Here is a 19,392-nt window from a genome sequence, read left to right on the forward strand (position 1 = left end):
ATAGTCCATATTTTTGTCATTTAAAAATCTGTATCAGGTGCCTGGTACTGAATGAGTTTGTGGTGATGACACAGTAGACAATGCTTTTAGCCTCATGGTACTTCTAGATAATGAAATTGAACATCAGAACATTGAAGGAATTTGCCTGTGGCTATACAGCTCTAAGGAGAGAAGCAGGGATTCAAACTCAGAACACTGGGGCTTTTCTGCTACTGTTTTTGTTTTCCTACTACAGGGCTCAGAAGTCAGTTTGAAGAATCATGTAACTGGAAATTCAGGGCCAGGAAGGCAGAAATATTGCAGTCACTGAAGACAGTTAAATAGCCAAGAGGTAGAGAAGAAAACATTTTCTTAACATATCAACTGACAATTTATCTACGGACTAATGACAGATGGAAATTGGAAATGATTAGATTATCTTTACAATGCTAGTTGGCATTTTACTTACTGAATTAGTTTGTATCATTCAGCTGTTATGTCCTGGTTTCTGGGATGATAAGGATAGCTAAGACAGGAGGTTTGACCTTGAAATGTCACAGTTGAAAAAGGAAGAGACAGACGTGTAAGCAAGCAAGTGAATAAACCAGTTTAGTTGCTATGATAGAAATCTATACAACTGCAGTGGAGCATATTAGAGGGAAAGGTACATTCCAGCCAGGGGTAACTTCTAGAAGAGAGGGAATCAGCAAACCTTTGTAAGAGCTAACACTTCACTAAGAATTGAAAGATGAGTAATCATTAGGTAAGAAGGGAGGATAGGGTGGAAGCAATAATGAAAAAACAAGGTTGGGATATTGCACATAGTTTAACGTGGACAGTGGACAAGTTTTCAGGGACTGACGCAGCATGATATTTATTTGGAAATATAGTTGGGTGAGAAGGGGACCTTTATTCTGCAGAAGATAAAGGATCACTGAGTAGTTGACCAATGACTGCCATCCTTGGCTGCCCATTGAATCTTCCCATATCATGGCAGGATCCCATTTAAGACCAATTGACTCAGAATTATGTGAGTTCCTTAGGTGATTTTAGTGTGCAGTCAAGGATGAGAATGCCTGTGTTACTAGGTGAGTACCATGACACTCTGTGTGCACACACACACACATTGCCACACGTGTTTCTACTCCGTAGGTTTCAAGATGAGAAATTGAGGGGCATCTGAGTGGCTTGGTCAGTTAAGCATCTGACTCATGATCTCAGGGTCATGAGTTCAAGCCCCATGTTGGGCTCCATGCTGGGCATGGAGCCTACTTTTTAAAAAAAATGAAATTGAGTAGAATTTTGCAGGGAGAATGAACAAGTGTGAAAAAGATGAAGATGTTAGAAATGGATATTTTCCTAAGTGAAATAAGCCAGACACAGAATGACAAACACTGCACAATCTTACTTATATGTGGAATCTAAAAAAACTTATGAAAGCAGAAAGTAGGATAGTGGTTGTTGGAGGCTGAGGGGTGGGGAAAAAAGGGAGATGTTGGTCAAAGGGTACAAAGTTTCAGTTATGCAGAATGAATAAGAGATCTGGAGATCTAATGTACAACATTGTGACTCAATATTATATTGTACACTTGAAATTTGCTAAGAGAGATTTTCCAGTTTTAATGAAATATAATTGACGTATAACTTTTTATAAGTTTAAGGTGTACAACGCTATTGATTTGATACATTTATATACTATAAAATGATTACCACCTTAATGTTAGCTAATACCTTCATCATGTCATATAATTACTATTTACTTTTTGTGGTGAAAATATTTCAGATCTATTGTTTGTACCCTTTGATCTACAGCTCCCCATTTCCCCAACCTCTCAGCAACTGGTAACCACCAGCATACAAATGAACAGCTCTCAAGTGTTCTCAACACCAACACACACACACACACACACACAGACACAATGTGAGGTGATGGGTATGTTCATTGCTTGATTGTGGTGATCATTTCACAATGTATATCAAAATATCACATTGTACACCTTAAATATACAATTGTCAATTATACCTTAATAAAGCTGGAGAAGTTTTAAAATAAAGTATATTATACACCAAAACAAAGATGGTAGAAGTGGCAGGACACAGCCCTTGATATGGAGGGCTAGTTAAGGGAATGCAGGAATAAATGATGACTTTCATTTTCATAGTTCTGTTGCCATTACCAGGTTGAGGAACACAAAAATGGGGAAAGGATTTGTTGAAAGACACTGAGCTCTCTTTGAGATAGTAAATTTGAGGACTGTCTAGGATATCTAGGTAGGAATGTTAATTAGGCAGCTTATGTACTAGGATGGAGATCATGAGAGAGGTCTAAGCTAACGATAGACATTTGTGAGTCATCATCATATATGGTGGGGAAGCCATGAGCATGGGTGAGATTGTTTAGGGAAGATGTGTATGATGATGAGTAGAGCCAAGGACAGAATAATTTGGCTAATGATACTTTGAGTTGTAGACTGAGCTAGTGAGGTCTGCAAAAGGAACTGGAAAGGCATGATCAGAGAAGTATGAAGAAAATCAAGAGATACCATTTTTAAGACGGTTTCAAGGGGTATTTAAGACATGAGGGTTGGGATGTCTGGCTGACTCAGAAGAGCATGCGACTCTTGATCTCAGGGTCATGAGTTTGAGTCCCATATTTCTCATTAAGAGAAATAATAAAAATATATGGTTATTTAAAGAAAAACAGATTTGAGGGTTATTATAGTTTTATGTGTGGCAAGGTGTAACTTGAGGCCATAATAGACTAGTGGTTGAGTACCCAGGAAATCAAGAAACTTGGTGAGTAGGAAGTTGGATAGAAGATCCGAATGGCTATGGAAGCCCTCTCCGATGATGATGGGGATTGGCATGGAGAGAACTATTACTCAAGTTCTGAAGTTCATACTAGTTCAAACAGAATGATAGAGGCTTATTTATTATTTAGATGCATCAGAAGGCATTTTTGTGCGTTAAAGGGTTGCATCTTTCCCTTGGAATTGTTACAAACCTATCAGTATTTGTTTCACGTTGGAGATAATGAAAACTAATTTTCTCTTGGGGGGAGCTATAAACACGAGCAATGCCAGATTCTTTGTGTAGCCATTGGATATCCTTGTAGTTCTCAGAACCTATTCTACAGTTTTGGATCTCTGTACCTCAGACCTACTGTTCCTTCTACTGTTCCTTCTACTGTTCCTTCTACTGTTCCTACTGTTCCTTGCCCAGGTTTATTCATTAACTAATTATTTTGTTCACAGATTTTTAAATTTTAAGATAAAATTTATGTATATTGATGCTAAAAATATTTTTTATTTTTTTTTATTTTTTTTAAAGATTTTATTTATTTATTTGACAGAGATAGAGACAGCCAGCGAGAGAGGGAACACAAGCAGGGGGAGTGGGAGAGGAAGAAGCAGGCTCATAGCAGAGGAGCCTGATGTGGGACTCGATCCCATAACGCCGGGATCACGCCCTGAGCCGAAGGCAGACGCTTAACCACTGTGCCACCCAGGCGCCCCTGATGCTAAAAATATTAAACATACACTTGTTGAGTTTTGACAGATGCATATACCTACATAACCCAAACCCCTATCAAAATAGAGAATATTACCATCAGTGCAGAAAGTAACCTCCTACTCCTTCCCAGTTAAAACCTTCACACACACCCCAGTGGAAACCACTGCCTTGATTTTTTGCCACCATTGACTAGTTTTGCCTGCTTTGGAAGTGAATAAATCTATTATTTTATGGATAGACACCTGGGCAATTTCTAGTTTGGGGTTATTACAAATAAAGCTGCTATGAACGTCCATGTAAAAGTGTTTTTGTGGATATTTGTTTCACTTAGGTAAAAAGCTAGGAGTGGAACTGCTAGGTCGGAGAGCAGGTGTTTAGTGTCATAAGCAACTGGCAGACCTTTTACCAAAGCAGTTGTACCATTTTGCACTGTCATCAACAATATTTGAGAGTTTTAGCTGCTTCGTGTCCTTGCCAATATCTGGTGTTGTCAGGCTTATTAATTTTAACCATTAAGGTTGGTAATTCCTTGGGTTTCAATTTGCATTTTTGTCGACTCATAATGTGGATGGAGCATCTTTCCGTGTGTTTATTGGCCATTCATATAAACTTTTTTTGTGAAATAGCTAGTTCAATTTTTGCTCTTTTTTTTTTCATTGAATTGTCTTTTTGTTATTCCATTATAGGAGTTCTTTTCTATGCCCTGGTGACCAGTTTTTACCTGATATATGTTTTAGGAATATATTTGGGAATATTAGCTCCTAGTCTATGGCTTACCTATTTTTAAAACTTTTATTTTAAAATGTATAAAACTTATTTAAAATTTTTAGAACACTTAACATGAGATCTACACTCTTAACAATTTTTTCACGCCCAACAAAATTATTTAAAATATTATTCCAGGCAATGTCCAAATTTCTTTGATTTTTCTCAAACGTGTTTTTAAAATTTTTATTTGAGTATGGTTGACACACAATGTTATATTAGTTTTAGGTGTACAACTTACCGATTTGACAGATTTATACATTATGCTCTGTTCACCACAAGCATAGCTACCATCTGTCCTGTCACACTGCTATTGCAATACCATTGACTATTCCTTATGCTGTGTCTTTTATTCCTGTGCCTTATTCATTTCATAACTGGAAGCCTGTATCGCCCTCTCCCCTTCACCCGTTATGTCCAACTCCCCACCCCCTCCACTCTAGCAACCATCAGTTTGTTCTCTGTATTTATAGGTCTGATTCTGATTTTTGTTTTTTCGGGGTTTTTCTTTTTGTTTGTTTGTTTGTTTTGTTAGGATTCCACTTACGAGTGGAATCATATGGTATTTGTCTTTCTCACTCTGACTTATTTCACGTAGCATAATACCCTCTAGGTTCATCCATGATGTCTCAAATGGCACGATATCACCTATTTTTATGGCTGTGTGTGTGTGTGTGTGTGTGTGTACACCAAATTTTCCTTACCCATACTTCTATTGATGGACACCTAGGTTGCTTCCGTATCTTGGCTGTTGTTAATAATGCTGCAATAGACATAAGGGTGCATGTAGCTTTTCAAATTAGTGTTTTCATTTTCTTTGGCTAAATACCCAATAGTGGAATTATTGGATCCTATGGTGTTTCTATTTTTAATTTTTTGAGGGACCTCCGTAGTGTTTTTCTAGACTGGCTGCACCAGTTTGCATTCCCACCAATAGAGAATGAGCACCAAGATTGGGCTCCTTTTTCTCCACATCCTCACCAACACTTGTTGTTTCTTGTCATTTTGATGTTAGCCATTCTAATTGGCATAGGTGATAACTCATTATGGTTTTGATTTGCATTTCCCTGATGATTAGTGATGTTGAGCATCTTTTCATATCTCTGTTGGCCATCTGTACGTCTTTGGAAAAATGTCTCTTTAAGTCCTCTGCCCATTTTTTAATTGGATTGTTTGTTTTTTTGGTGTTGAGTTGCATAAATTATTTCCATGTTTTGGATATTAACCTCTTATTGGATATATCATTTACAAATATCTTCTCTCATTCAGTAGATTGTCTATTTGTTTTGTTGGTGGTTTCCTTTGTGGTGTAAAAGCTTTTGATTTTGATGTAGTCCTGATAGTTTATTTTTGCTTTTGTTTCCCTTGTTTTAGGAGAAATATTGAGAACAATGTTGCTATGGCTGATATCAGAGAAATTACTGCCTGTGTTCTCTTCTAGGATTTTTATGGTTTCGGATCTCACATTTAGGTATTTAATCCATTTTCTGTTTATTTTTGTGTGTGGTGTCAGAAAGTGGTCCAGTTTCATTCTTTTGCATGTAGCTGTCCAGCTTTCCCAGCACCGTTGATTGAAGAGACTGTATTTTCTCCATTACATATTTTTGCCTTCTTTGTCATAGATTAACTGACCATATAATTCTGGGTTTATTTCTGGGGTCTCCATTCTGTTCTGTTGATCTATGTGTCTCTTTCTGTGCCAGTACTATACTGTTTTTTAATTATTATGTTCAATTAGCCAACATATAGTACATCATTAGGTTTTGATGTAGTGTTTTGATTATTACAGCTTCTTAGTATATCTTGAAATTGGGGATTGTGATGCCTCCACCTTTGTTCTTCTTTCTTATTATTGCTTTGGCTATTCAGGGTCTTCTGTGGTTCCATACAAATTGTAGTAGTATTTGCTCTAGTTTTATGAAAAATACTGTTGGTATTTTGATAGGGATTGGACTGAATCTGTAGATTGCTTTGGGTAATATGGACATTTTAACAATATTAATTCTTCCAATCCATAAGCATGGAATATCTTTCCATTTGTGTCATCTTCAATTTCTTTCATCAGTGTTTTAAAGCTTTCAGAGTACAGGTCTTTCACCTTTTTTTTTTTTTTAAGATTTATTTGCTTGAGAAAGAATGTCTGTGTGAGCACGGGGAAGAGCAGAGGGAGAGGGAGATAATCTCAGGCAAACTCCTTGTTGAGCGTGGAGCCTGATGTGGGGCTGAAACCCATGACCTCGAGATCATGACCTGAGCCAAAATCGAGTCAGATGCTTAACCAGCTGAGCCACCCTGGTCCCCCCCCCTTTTTAGTTAAGTTTATTCCTAGGTATTTTATTCTTTTTGGTTCAACTATCAATGTGTTGCTTTTTAAATTTCTACTACTTCATTGAGTGTATAGAAACATTACCGATTTCTGGGTATTAATTTTGTATCCTGCTACTTTACTGAAATTGTTTATTACTTCTAGTAGTTTTTTTGGGGGGGAGAGTCTTCAGTATTTTCTATGTATAGTATTATGTCATCTGCAAATACAGCTTAACTTCTTCTCCAGTATGGATCCCTCATTTCTTTTTCTTATCTGATCAATGTAGCTAAGACTTCCAGTGCTATATTGAATAAAAGTGGTGAGAGTGGACATCCTTGTCTTGTGCCTGACCTTACCAGGGAAAGCTCCCAGTTTTTCACCATCGAGTATGATGTTAGCTGAGGGTTTTCCAGTATGGCCTTTATCATGCTGAGCTGTGTTCCCTTTAACCCCACTTTGTTGAGACTTTTATCTGAGTTGATGTTGAATCTTGTCATATGCTTTTTCTGCATCTTTTGAGACAACCATATGATTTTTATCTTTCATTTTGTTGATGTGTATTACACTGATTGCTTCTGATTAACTTTTATTTGAGGAAAAGCTATCCCAGCAAAAGAAACCATGTAACAGAATACACGTTTCTGTCCACCCTTCTCTTCCTTGGCCTGGTTCTCTAAGAAGACACAGTGAGGCTCTTGGGCATTAAGGGTGCTGAGATGGGCAAGGTGGAAGGGCTTACTAAGGGCAATTGGCTTGTGTATTTCTGTGTCCTATGCCAGGACCAGATAAGGACATAAGGTAGAGGCTTTTGAGATCTTCTTTATAGCCATTTTTTTTCATAGTGTTGTTCTGGAAGTAGAAGTTACAAATCCCTGGATGTTCTCATTCCAACCCACAGTTAGTGGATGTTTCTTTCAGCTTTAGACTGTCTTTTTCTCATCCTTAATTTCCATTGCTGCTTTAAAAGTTAGCCTTTCATACTGCTTTACTCTGATATTTTTATATGTTTTACTGCAAAAATATGTTTATTGCAAAAAAAAAGAAAATAAAGTAAAAGAAGAAAATAATGGAAATCACATATCATCCCATCACTCAGAGGAATATTTGGGTCTATTTTCCAATTATTTTTTAATTTTATGTACATGCATAACTCAACTACGTATGAATATCCAGTAGCTTTTGATGTGTAACAAACTATCCCAGATGTTGTGACTTAAAACAACAACCATGCATTTAGATCATGTATTAGTCAGCTCTGGATGCTATAATAAAATACCATAGACTCAGTGGCTTACATCACAGAAATTTATTTTCTCCCAGGTCTGAGGTTCTAAGTCTGAGATCAAGGTACCAGCATGGGTGGTTGCTGGTGAGAGCTCTCTTCTTGGCTTGTAGATGGCTATCTTTTATTTACTCTTGGCCTTTTCTTGATGGAAGTGCATGTGTGTGCACATGCACATATGTACACACATGCACAAAGAGGGGAGAGAGTACAGGAGTGATCTGTTTGGTGTCTCTTTTTATAAGCTCTCTGATGTCTTTGTATGGAATTAGAGCCACACCCTTACGACCTTATTTGACCTTAATTACTTAGGGCTTAGAAAGTCAACATAGGAATGTGAGGGGGTCACAAACATTTGGTCCATAACAGATCATTATTTTGCAGGTTGGATATTTGAATTGAGTTCAGCTATGCAGTTCTTCTGGTCTGAGCCAGCCCTGGCTGATTTCATGTGTCTCTGGTCAGCTGGTGGTGACCGGGGCTGGCTTGTGTATGATGGCCTCATCTGGGAAGGCTAGGATGACATTAGTCTGCCCCTATGTTGTCTCTCATCATCTAGCATGCTAGCTTAGGCTTATTCACATGATTTTTGGAGTGCCCTAAGAGCAGCAAGTCCCAGTACTCAAGAACTCTTCAAAGTCTTTGCTTGAATCATATTTGCTTCTGTTCTATTGGCCAAAGTAAGGCCACAGTCAGTGTAGGAGGGCGCTATCAGCAGACTAGGCTATAGGGAGGTGTGAACTGCAAGCAATCTACCACATATATGCAATATGCATATATTGTTTTTCCAAAAACAGGGACAAACTTTGCATACTGTTTTGTAAGATTTTTTTTTACTTAATAAAATACCATATCTTTCTTTGTCTTTAACATTGTTCTGTGACCACATACTATTGCTTTGATGTACAAGAACATGGTCTTAAAGAGCATTATTAAAACAAAAGTTTGAAAAATGTTTTTCTTGACTCATTAGAATGCACTGACTTCAAAAATGAGTATTTGGAAGGAAACAAAAGTCTTTGGATCTATATGTTTTATAATATTTCTTAAGAACCAATCTCAATTCCTGTAATCACAGCTAGCACTAAGAGGATGCTTGTGATTAAGGTTCAGGGTCCACGGAGACTCTTTTTACTTTAAGTGGCACTTTTTTCTAGTAAACCCAATAGCAAACATGTTGATGCCTTGCAGATCGTAATATGAAGTGACTGTGTTGATCAGCACCAAGAAGAATAGAATGTGAGGTGAAGCACAAGCCATAGAAGTCATTCTGGACTCTTACATTTCCCACACCTACATCTCATCTGTCAGCAACTTCTGTGGGCTATACCTTCAAAATACATCCCAAATCTGAACAGTTCTTCCACCTCTACTGCTACCATCCTGGTCCAAGCCATCATTCTCTCTTGCTTGGATTGTTAGTCCATTAAATGGTCTGATCTCCCTGCTTATATGGTTGTCTCCTTAGAGCCAGTTTTCAAAATAGCAGCCAACATTATCCTTTTACCTTGTTTTTATTTTTTTGTTATTATGTTATGTTAGTCACCATAGAGTACATCCTTAGTTTTTGATGTAATGTTCCATGATTCATTGTTTGCGTATAACACCCAGTGCTCCGTGCAATACGTGCCCTCCTTAATACCCATCACCAGCCTATCCCATCCCCCCACACCCCTCCCCTCTGAAACCCTCAGTTTGTTTCCCGGAGTCCATAGTCTCTCGTGGTTTGTCATTATCGTTTTAACATGAGTAGGTCACGTCACTGCTCTGCTCAAAACCCTCCAATGGCTGTTTGATTCTGTACAGATTTTGGCAGAGTAGAAGAGATTGCATAGGGGCGCCTGGGTGGCTTGGTTTAGCATAATCTGACTCTTGATTTTGGCTCAGGTCATGATCTCAAGGTCATGAGATCAAAGCTCCCGTGTCAAGACTCTGTGCTGGGCGTGGAACCTGCTTGAGATTCTCTCTCATCCTCTGCCCCTCCCCCACTGCTCAAGCTCTATCTCTCTCAAAATAAAGAAGTAAATAAATCATAGTAAAATTGTAGATGAGATTGTACAAAGTATTTAACTGAATAGAATTTAGTGAAGAGACTATAAGAATTTATGAAATTAAGGAAAACAAAGAGCACTGGAAGAAGCAGGGGCCAGCACCAGCTGGAAATCTTTCCTTGCCCAGGTCTGAATGAGGAAAAGGGAAGTAACATTTTCACCAGGACAGCTTGAGAGCTAGAGCCATGGATCAAGGATGCCCAAAGGGAAGTCCAGCCACGCATGACCACAACAGAGGTTCTTACTTCTCCACTTCTGCCAGTGTGTCCTTCCAATTGGCCAGATCCAAATGAAGGACACAGGGCAAAGGATCCAGGGTGGTGCATTCTATAGATTCCACCTCCCAAGGCGGAAAGGAGGAGGGTGGTAAGGAGATCTGCAGGGGCGAATAGGGTAGGCCCTCTCCGTAAAGGTAAAGGCCACAGCCTTTTTTATACCTGCAAAGCCTTATACAGACATCTTTAACTGTCCACTCTCCTTTCAATCTGTGCCTTATTTTTCTGCTAGCTGCCCCGCTCCCGCCCCACCAAACCAGTCTTCTTGTAGCTCCTATAGCACACACCAGGCACACTCTTTCTCCATGGCCTTCACATAGGCTTTCCACTACAGTCAGTGTTTTTGCCTCCAGTATGTCCCTGGGGCTTATGCACTCACCTACTTTAGGGCTCTGCTTAAATGTAGCCTTTTCCCCCTGACTACCTTCTCCTTTTTAAAAAAGATTTATTTTTAGAGAGAGAGCGCATGTGCATGTGTGTGTGCGCTTGAGCGCAAGCAGGGGGAGGGACAGAGGGAGAGAGAGAAACTCAAGCATACTCCCTCCTGAGCGTGGAGCCTGACACAGGGCTTGATCCCACGACTCCAAGATCATGACTTGAGCCAAAATCAAAAGTCAGGTGCCCAACCAACTGAGCAACCCAGGTGCCCCCAACTCCCTTCTTTAAAATTGCATCACACCTCTTCCTGCACTCTTTATCCCCCTTCCTTGCCTAATTGTTCTCTAAGCACTTATCTCCATCTAGTATAACAAAGATAGGTTTTTTTCTTTGATTTTTGTTTTCTGCTGCAAATATGAAGCCTCAGGAAGTACGTCTGCTTTGCTCACAGCTGTACATAGCACCTGGAACAATGACTGGCTCACAGTAAGTGCCTTCTAAGTATTAGCTTTGATTTGATTGAATGAGTGCATGAGTTGAATCTGAACTCATTTTATAGTCAAGTAAATGGAGTTCCCAAGGGACAATCGAGATAAACCAGAGTATTGTCTTGTATATGTGAAGAAGAATCTCTAACAGCTCAGCTTGGGTGCGTTGGGATATCCTTGTCAACCTTACAATTTTGCCTAATTCCACTGTTTCTCTAATGGAACTGATCTCCTATTAGTATCTCACTGCCTATCTATCATCAAGCCATACTTACTGGTTCCAAGGGCAGTATTACCAAATTGTACCAATTTTGCTTATGGTCCTTTAACAACAGATTATTGTGCCCAAGCTCTATACCATTAGGAATACAGGAAAGCTTTCCTCAGTGACCCCCATGTTGACAATGATCCCCATGAAAAAAGGAAGAGCTATATTTCAGTTCCCACCTTATATGTTAGTGAAATTTGCTAGTGTTGGTCATGATCATCTTCTTGCCACACTTTCTTCTCTTGGGTTCTAGGACAGTGCACTTCAGTGAATTTCTTCTTACTTTCTTTGCTAACTACTGCTTTTGGTTTCTTTCACTGGTTCTTCCCTTATTCCCAAGACATCTAAATGTTAGAATGCCCCAAAGCCTTGTCCTTGGATCTCTGTTCTATGTTTAATTTTTAGATGATTGCATGAAATTTCATGACTGATGACTACTGCATTTTCATCTCTAGTTTGTATTTCTCCCTTGAACTCCAAACTGGCATCCACATTGCTTATCTGTCTAAACTTAGAATGCCCTGAACTGAGCTCCTGGTATTTGTCCTAGTAAATAACAACTGCTGTACTCTCCTCATCATGGTTAACGGCAATGCCTTTCTTCTAATTGCTCAGGCCAAAACCTTTCTGATTCCTCTCTTTTGCTCATATTCCATATCTAATAGGTCAAGAAATTCTGTCAGTTCTTCTGTTTTGGAATATTAAAAGTGGTATACTGAATGACCTTGTTCATATATAATACCTTTCTTATAATAAATTCCTATAAAGAATAACATGAACAAAGGTTCTAAGTTTATTTCATTGCTTTTGACAGTTGCCTAATTGCATTTCATACATTTATCCATTCATTCATTCACTCAACAAATATTTGTTGAGAATATGTGATGTTGAAGAAACTTTTTAATTGTCAGCAATAGAGTTGAGGCCTGAGCCCTCATGATACTTACCTGCGTGAGTAGAAGACAGAAAACCAAAGAACTGGTGACAAACTCTGGTGAACAGTAGAAAATAAACTAACAGAGGCTGATATAAAATATAACCAGAGGAGCATTCACATGATAAAGTAGTATTAAAGGTCTCATTATCCTGAAACTTGTCCACCCTGAGTATTATAACTGATTGAGTCTTTGGTTTATTCCTTTTTGTATTTAATTGCTTTGTTATTTTTAATTTCAATATAGAGGATCAGTTTGAGAGATTAAAATTGAAAAAAAGTCCCCTCAACTGTGGATAGTTTGGCATTCTTCACCCTCAGTCTTGGTAATCTAAGATTTAGCCCTGAGCTCTAAAGTTTTAAACTGATCAGATGCAAAACAGTGTATACAGTCTTATAAATATTGAGGCAACTATGAATGATCAAAGAATAAACAGTGACGCTATTCTTGGGACCATAAAATAAACATTTTCAGAAGATATGAATAAACATGAGAGGGAGACAGTGAAGCTATGGTGACATGTAAAATAAGTACTGAAATTGCTCATGTTGTAGTGAAAAGGCAGGATCCTCCAGCCACCAGTAACCCTGTCTCAGTAACAGCCTCAAATCTTCATAATCTACCCTTGCTGAGTCTGTTTTTAGCCTGTGGAAGGAATTTATTACAATACAGATAGGAAATGAAAGTTTCCAAAGAGAAGACAGATCTAATTGTGTCTTCTCATGGGGCATATGATTTCACAGGGACGACCACTACATCCCAAAGAATGAAAGCTAGTTGTGTTTTCTGTTTCTTCTAACAGTGCAGGACTGAACTAGACTGTCAACCCCAAAATTGTCCTGGGTGAATATATTAAGTTTTAAGCAAAGTCTTTTCTTAAAATCGCTTAAACAACTTTGCGTTTGCTATGACAGGGATGGCAGTTGGCTGAAAACATACTTCTTGTCAGATGTGAAACCTAAACTTGGCAGTGACTCAGGGAAGGCCTGGCTGCCCTTCCGACTCTTATTCCCTTAGCTCAGTTTCAAGGGTGAATTCACAGGTGGGGACAGATTTGGTGCAGTCGAAAGTCACTTGAACCAGATGGTTACAAACAGGCCAAGTGTGCTGTGCCTATTCAGCTCTTCATTTGGGTCTGGAATAGAAAGCTCGCTGGCTCAGTGCTAATAAAACTTTTTTAATGAAAGGGAGGTCAAACACTCAGCCATGCCACTTGGCACCATTAAAAGAATCAGCTTGAGCTGACCATGTTCAAATAAATACTTTGAGCGTAAAATGAACAGAACTAAAGGAGAAAAAGAGAAAAAAAAAACCCCATGTCATCAAAGAGATAGTTAAAATAACCTCAGTAGAGGTTGAAAATGTTTTCCATTTGGGTTTATAAATACAAAAGGGTACCTTCTTCTCTGTACATTTCTTTGTAGCAAGCCAGATAGGACAGAGGTAGATAAGCCCTTAGTAAATGAATGAAAAAACCCAAGGGTGAATGGGGAAAACCAGTGTGCAAATCCTTTAAGACCTGGTGGCAGCCACCATTCTGGATCGAAGTTGGAGTTTTAGTTGGTAGAGAAAATGCAACACCAAATGACTGAGATTTTCTTTTGATAACTCTCAGGATATTAGTAGATCACCATTCTTTTCCAAAGGCTATGTTAATAAAAAAAATAGACAAAAAATACAAAGGCTATATAGTTGCCCAGATATCAAATTGAAATAATCTGTGACTCCCCGCTTGTCTTCTTAAGTTCATAAAACGTCAACTGGACTGCTTCCTTCTAGAGCAGAAGGAAGTATGTACTGGGTCTAATTATGGGTAAGCAGAACTAGCATTTATATTATTTTAGATGTTTTTTGTGATTCAAGTTTGAGAGTGGGGGAAGAATCCAGGGAGCTAGATTCACTGGGATGTTTGGGGGCCAAATAAATGGGGTCAACTCTGGGAATGTGAATTAATACAAAAAAATGCCCTCATTGATAACCTGAAGGCCAGACTGGAGCTGGAATTCTGACTAAGGACAGGACAATTTCTAGTAAAAGTTGGGAGAAACTTTGTCTTTAGTTTGTCTACAGAAGTGTCCTCTTCATTTTCAGACTCTTCAGTAATCGGTACATAATCTTCTCCCCCACAGTGATGGGTATTTCAGGTAGAGCTATTTTCTGTATCATTTTAATTCCATGTGTTACATTTTACATAGGCTATTTCTATTTAGGGCTCTTGGTTCATCCCTAGACAACAAAAAGCTTTATTTTTGGTTAAAAAAAAAAAGATAACTAGATTTCTAGGGTCCATTAAAGAAAGCTCACTTTGAAGCTCAGAGCAACTTTGCTGGATTGGAAGGAGAGTAAATGTCCTGCGTGGCTTGGAGTTGCAGAGAGGGCACTACATGGAATTGTTGGAAACCTGTATAGCTTAAATTTTACATCCTTGTTTCCCTAGTCGCGATTTTCTCATTCTCTTTCCCCTTGCAACAGACCATATTTAGTACAGAAAGTTGGTGTCATGTGCATCTAATCTTTTTTTTCTGTGTGAAATTGAGGAGGTGAAGGGTTATTTTCATACAGATAAACAGTGTGGAGAAAAGAAAATTAAAATAAGAAGAACAACTAAAATTTAAAGCAGGGGGGGATTAAAGAAGGAAGATTTCCAGAACCTTTCCAAATACTTGATTGCAAATTCAGAATCATAGTTGTGCAGTAGTTGGCTTTACCTGGTAGAGGAGGGGATAAAAATGCATGGAAGAAAGTTTGCATCTCTTATCCTCAAGGAGAATGAGTGCTATCATTTTCATGTTTATTACGATAGCTATTTCTGGTAATTCCAAAGCTATTAAATGCTATGAAATATAAACTAGTTCTAATACACTCAAGGAGCAGCCAATTTACACAACAGCTGGGAAAGAAAATCAAAGCCACTCCATTGGACCAGCTGAATCTGTGAGAGGCATTTCATACCCTTCCAGCTGACGCAGCATGTAGATCAAACTGGCAGCTGTATTTTAGGGAAAATATGTCACAACAGACAAATGTAAGAAAAGGACAGATCCACAAAAAGGATCTTCTGCATATGAATCACACAGTAGGAAAACCGCAGAATGAGTAAGTAAAAAGTTAGGCATCATCCCCTCAATATTTAGAAAGCCCCTCATACCCACTACAACCACCATGAGATAAAGTAAATTTTTAGAATTCTTTTTCATGGAAACAGAAATCAGAAGCCAGAATCTCCTAAACACATTTATCATTGGTCTCTTTGTGCTATCCTTAGACACAAAATTCTCATAGAACTGTCAATAATGAAATCTACATAAAAGCCCAAAAGATAAAAGACAAGGGGAAAAAAACACCCCATCAGGTATATATTTTTTGCATTTAGCTACAATGTCACACCTTAGAAATGTGCTAAATATAAACTGTTGTCAGAATGCCAAGTGATGCACTGGACTGAGCTTATCATGCAGCGAACATTATCTGTGAACCCAGGAACCTTGATTTGTTCCATTTGTATTGATGAAGTGGTCACAGAGTGCTTGAGTGGCTTTCCCGAGGTCACAGAGAAAGTGGTGAAGATTCAAATCCAGATCATTGGGATTTGAAACGTTGGAGTCTGCCTCATTTTACTCTGCCTGGTGGTTGCCAAGTTTTACTTGAACCCTTTTGTAATGGAGGTTGCTGGAGAATTCCCAGTTCCCTAAGGCAGTGTTCACTTTTGAACAGTTCAGAATGTCAGCCTGTCTCCTCCACTCATTGTTCATGGCAAGATGTTTTGGAGCCATGGTGATCCAATGTAATCTGTCCTTTGGATGTCAGGCATCTGCAGATTTGAAGGTGGCCATCAACCTGATTTCATTTTGAATTTCCCCTTTTCCTTACTAAATTCTCCAACTGTTTCTTGCATCATGCATATTGGGGTCCCTTTGACTTTCTGGCTATTGGGAATGTTACATAGATCTTTGTGCTTCAGTTTCTTTGACTCTAAAATTGGTACTGCAATGTGTCCTACCACTCAGTTTTGTTGAGAAAATTTAATACCAAGTTAATATGTGCAAAACTCGTAGTATCTGGCATATAGCAGGCGCTCAATAATGTCTGTTATTAATATCATTATTTTTGGTATCATGATTACCCTTAGGGCTATTGTGGTGATTAGAATGTGATCACATAGGTAAAGCCTAATATTAGCACAGAGCATGGGGCAATTTAATCACTCAATAAATGGAAAGCTCCTCACTTTTTCCCTAAGCATTTAAAGTATGGGTAGGTTATATAACTTCTTTTTATCCCTGTGAGAGTTTATTTTCTAATTTCTCATATTTGGTTGTTTGCTGCTACAACAGACCAGTGAGAATTCCATTTGTGTATTAGCAAAAGATTGTTATGTATATTCCTTTCTTAGATGCCTATGATCTCTGACTTTAGAATGAATGTCATCCCATTCTATTGCATATCAACCGCAGGGAAAAAAATCAACAATCTGCTGCAATGCCTTGATAAATGTGTCTTTCCATGGGGCCAGTGTTAATAATTTTGGAATGTCTAAAGAATGTTCTTGAAGACAGTGGTAGACATTCTCCATGCCCACCAGTAGGCAGGCACCAGGGCTTTGGCAATGAATTTCTGTCACGGTACAGATGCTCTGGATTTTCATTAGGTTCCACAGCTGCAGCATTTTAAGGGATGCTTTCTCAGGATAAACACAATGGTGTGAACCTCCACGCTGAACAGTGACATATCTCAGAATTTTCATAATAATTTTCTAGGCTACTTTTCCTTTGGCTTTATTGGTTTAACTGAATGATGCCTGAAACTATGTCATTCTCTCTCTCACACACACACATTAATATATATTTATACATATATATATATGTATATATATATGTGTGTATATATATGTATATATATATGTATATATATACACACACACACACACATATATATATATAAAACACACACACACACCTAACTGGTGTGAGAAAAACAACAAAAAGCACCGGGTATTTGCCTTGTCTACTCAATAACTTCCATGAATCATGTGCATGGTAGGAAGACAGGTAAAGCCAAGTGTTGACAAGTGATCTGGTAGTACTGGGTGTAAGAAGACCTACATCATGGCTCCTATTAAGCATATAATTGCATTATAAATGGTCCTCATGCAAATGAGTCATAGAAACTATGGGCACTTTTCTATGTTGGGAGAAGGGAGAATTCTATCATTCATTCTGAAAATAAAAATCATCTTTCTTTTACCAGTGCTTTTTCTGTACAGAAAAAATATCACTTAATTCAATCACCATTTCATTTTCATATATCTATTTCTAAAGAGTAGGAAAAATATATTTTAAAATATTGAGCACATGGAGACATTTAACAGTTAACATAGTTAACATTTAACAATGTTAATTAATATTGATTTTTGGCTCCCGGAGTATATATAACTGCAAACCTTTAATTCCTTAACATGGTCCATTATTTTCATAACTCTATAACGATCATTCAATCCTCAGGCTCAATCCAATCTTTCAAAGTATGAGAGTACTTTCAACTACCACCATCGGTATTTTATGACCACAGATATTTTCACCCATGCTCTCCAAAGCATGATTTCCAAAGAATGATTAAATAAAAATGATAAATACAGTCTTACCCATGTGGGGAAACTATCTCATTCCTTGAAATTTGCTTGGAGGTTGGCACTCAAGTTTTATTTTTAATAAGTGCTTTAAAGTTATTGCTTTTCATACACTGGACATATATAAGATCTAGTTCTTTTGAATTTATTTCATGGTCTTTTCCCTCCTTTACCTGTGGAGAGTTCATAATTTATTTACTTGTGCATTGTAGATGCTTGCTGCCTTGGCCTGTCTACACTCATCTCCTACCAACCCTAAATTATCTTTGAGACCTTAGTTGAAAGCAAAGAATGATTTGGTGGAGTTGTGTTCTAAGGGTAGCCAGGGTTTGTCTTAATTGGGAATGGTAAGACACACAGACATGGTTGTGACTGCCATGAAGGAAAAAGTTTGCTCTACTCACACATCCCTAGAAACAGGAGACACAGCGACGCCATGCTGGGCCACATGAGAGAAGCACCAGTGTCAGTCAGGAGGGAGACGGAGAAATAGGAAAACATGGTCAGGAGCTTTTATTGTGGTTTCCGTGGGAAGGAATGGGTGAGACAGGGGGAGCAGGTTTAGGACTGGGTAGTTTGAATAATTTCAGTGGGCTTTGGGGCAGAGGGGCTGTGCCTAGCTGTCTGGTACCTGGCCCTGGGGTGATTAGGGCAGGGGGATAGTGGCTCAGAGGTAAGAGCCTGATAAAAGGGGTGGTTTGGGGTATGGGCTCTGGATCGTTGGTATGGATATGAAAGGCACGTTTCCCAGGTAAGTTGCTTGCTCTCTCTAGGAATTAGCCAACTGTAGGAGGGTCAGGACCTCTAGGGTCAGTCAGGCCCCAAGATGTCAAAGCATGAGAATACAAAAAATAAAAGTCATGGTTAATAGAGGTTGGTGCCCACGGTGAGAGAGATACCTCACCTGTATGACTGACTGGTGAGCTCTTTGGAAGAAACGGTCTTACCTGTCCTGACACGCACAGCCAGAGCACAGAGCCTGGCCCACATGAAGTGATTACTGATAATCTGGCGTATTCCAGGGCCTAGGCTGCACTACTAGGAAGTTGCGCTTGCCTCTCGAAGTTTACAGAAAATATTTGGGAGGAAAACAAAAGGCCAAGATAGAACCCTATTTTGTCTATCTAATAATAATAATCCATAACACTAAGATTCACTAATTCCCTACATATGCTTCCAAATAATTGATAGATATTAATTTCAAATGGCACATAGGGCTCAGCTCTTCGATGAGCCCTAACCTCCTCCCCTTCCCTGCTTCACTTCCTCCATCTGTAAGCTTCTCCCTTTCAGCAGCATCTGTTTATCTGTGCTCCCTACAGTAGTGCTTAGGCGATCAAACAACATCTGTCAGTCAGTCCAACAGCGGCCATTTATTGAGCACCCAGGGAGTACATAACCCACAGAATGTATCAGAGTAAATAACAAAAATGCAGCTAAATGACTATTACTGAAACGAGTAAAAGCAACAGGCTCCTCTTTAAGAATGAGCAAATTCAAGTTGTTCTTATTTTTTTTAAAGTA

The sequence above is a fragment of the Ursus arctos genome, chromosome X, assembly GCF_023065955.2.
Source record: "Ursus arctos isolate Adak ecotype North America chromosome X, UrsArc2.0, whole genome shotgun sequence".
NCBI lineage: Eukaryota > Metazoa > Chordata > Mammalia > Carnivora > Ursidae > Ursus > Ursus arctos.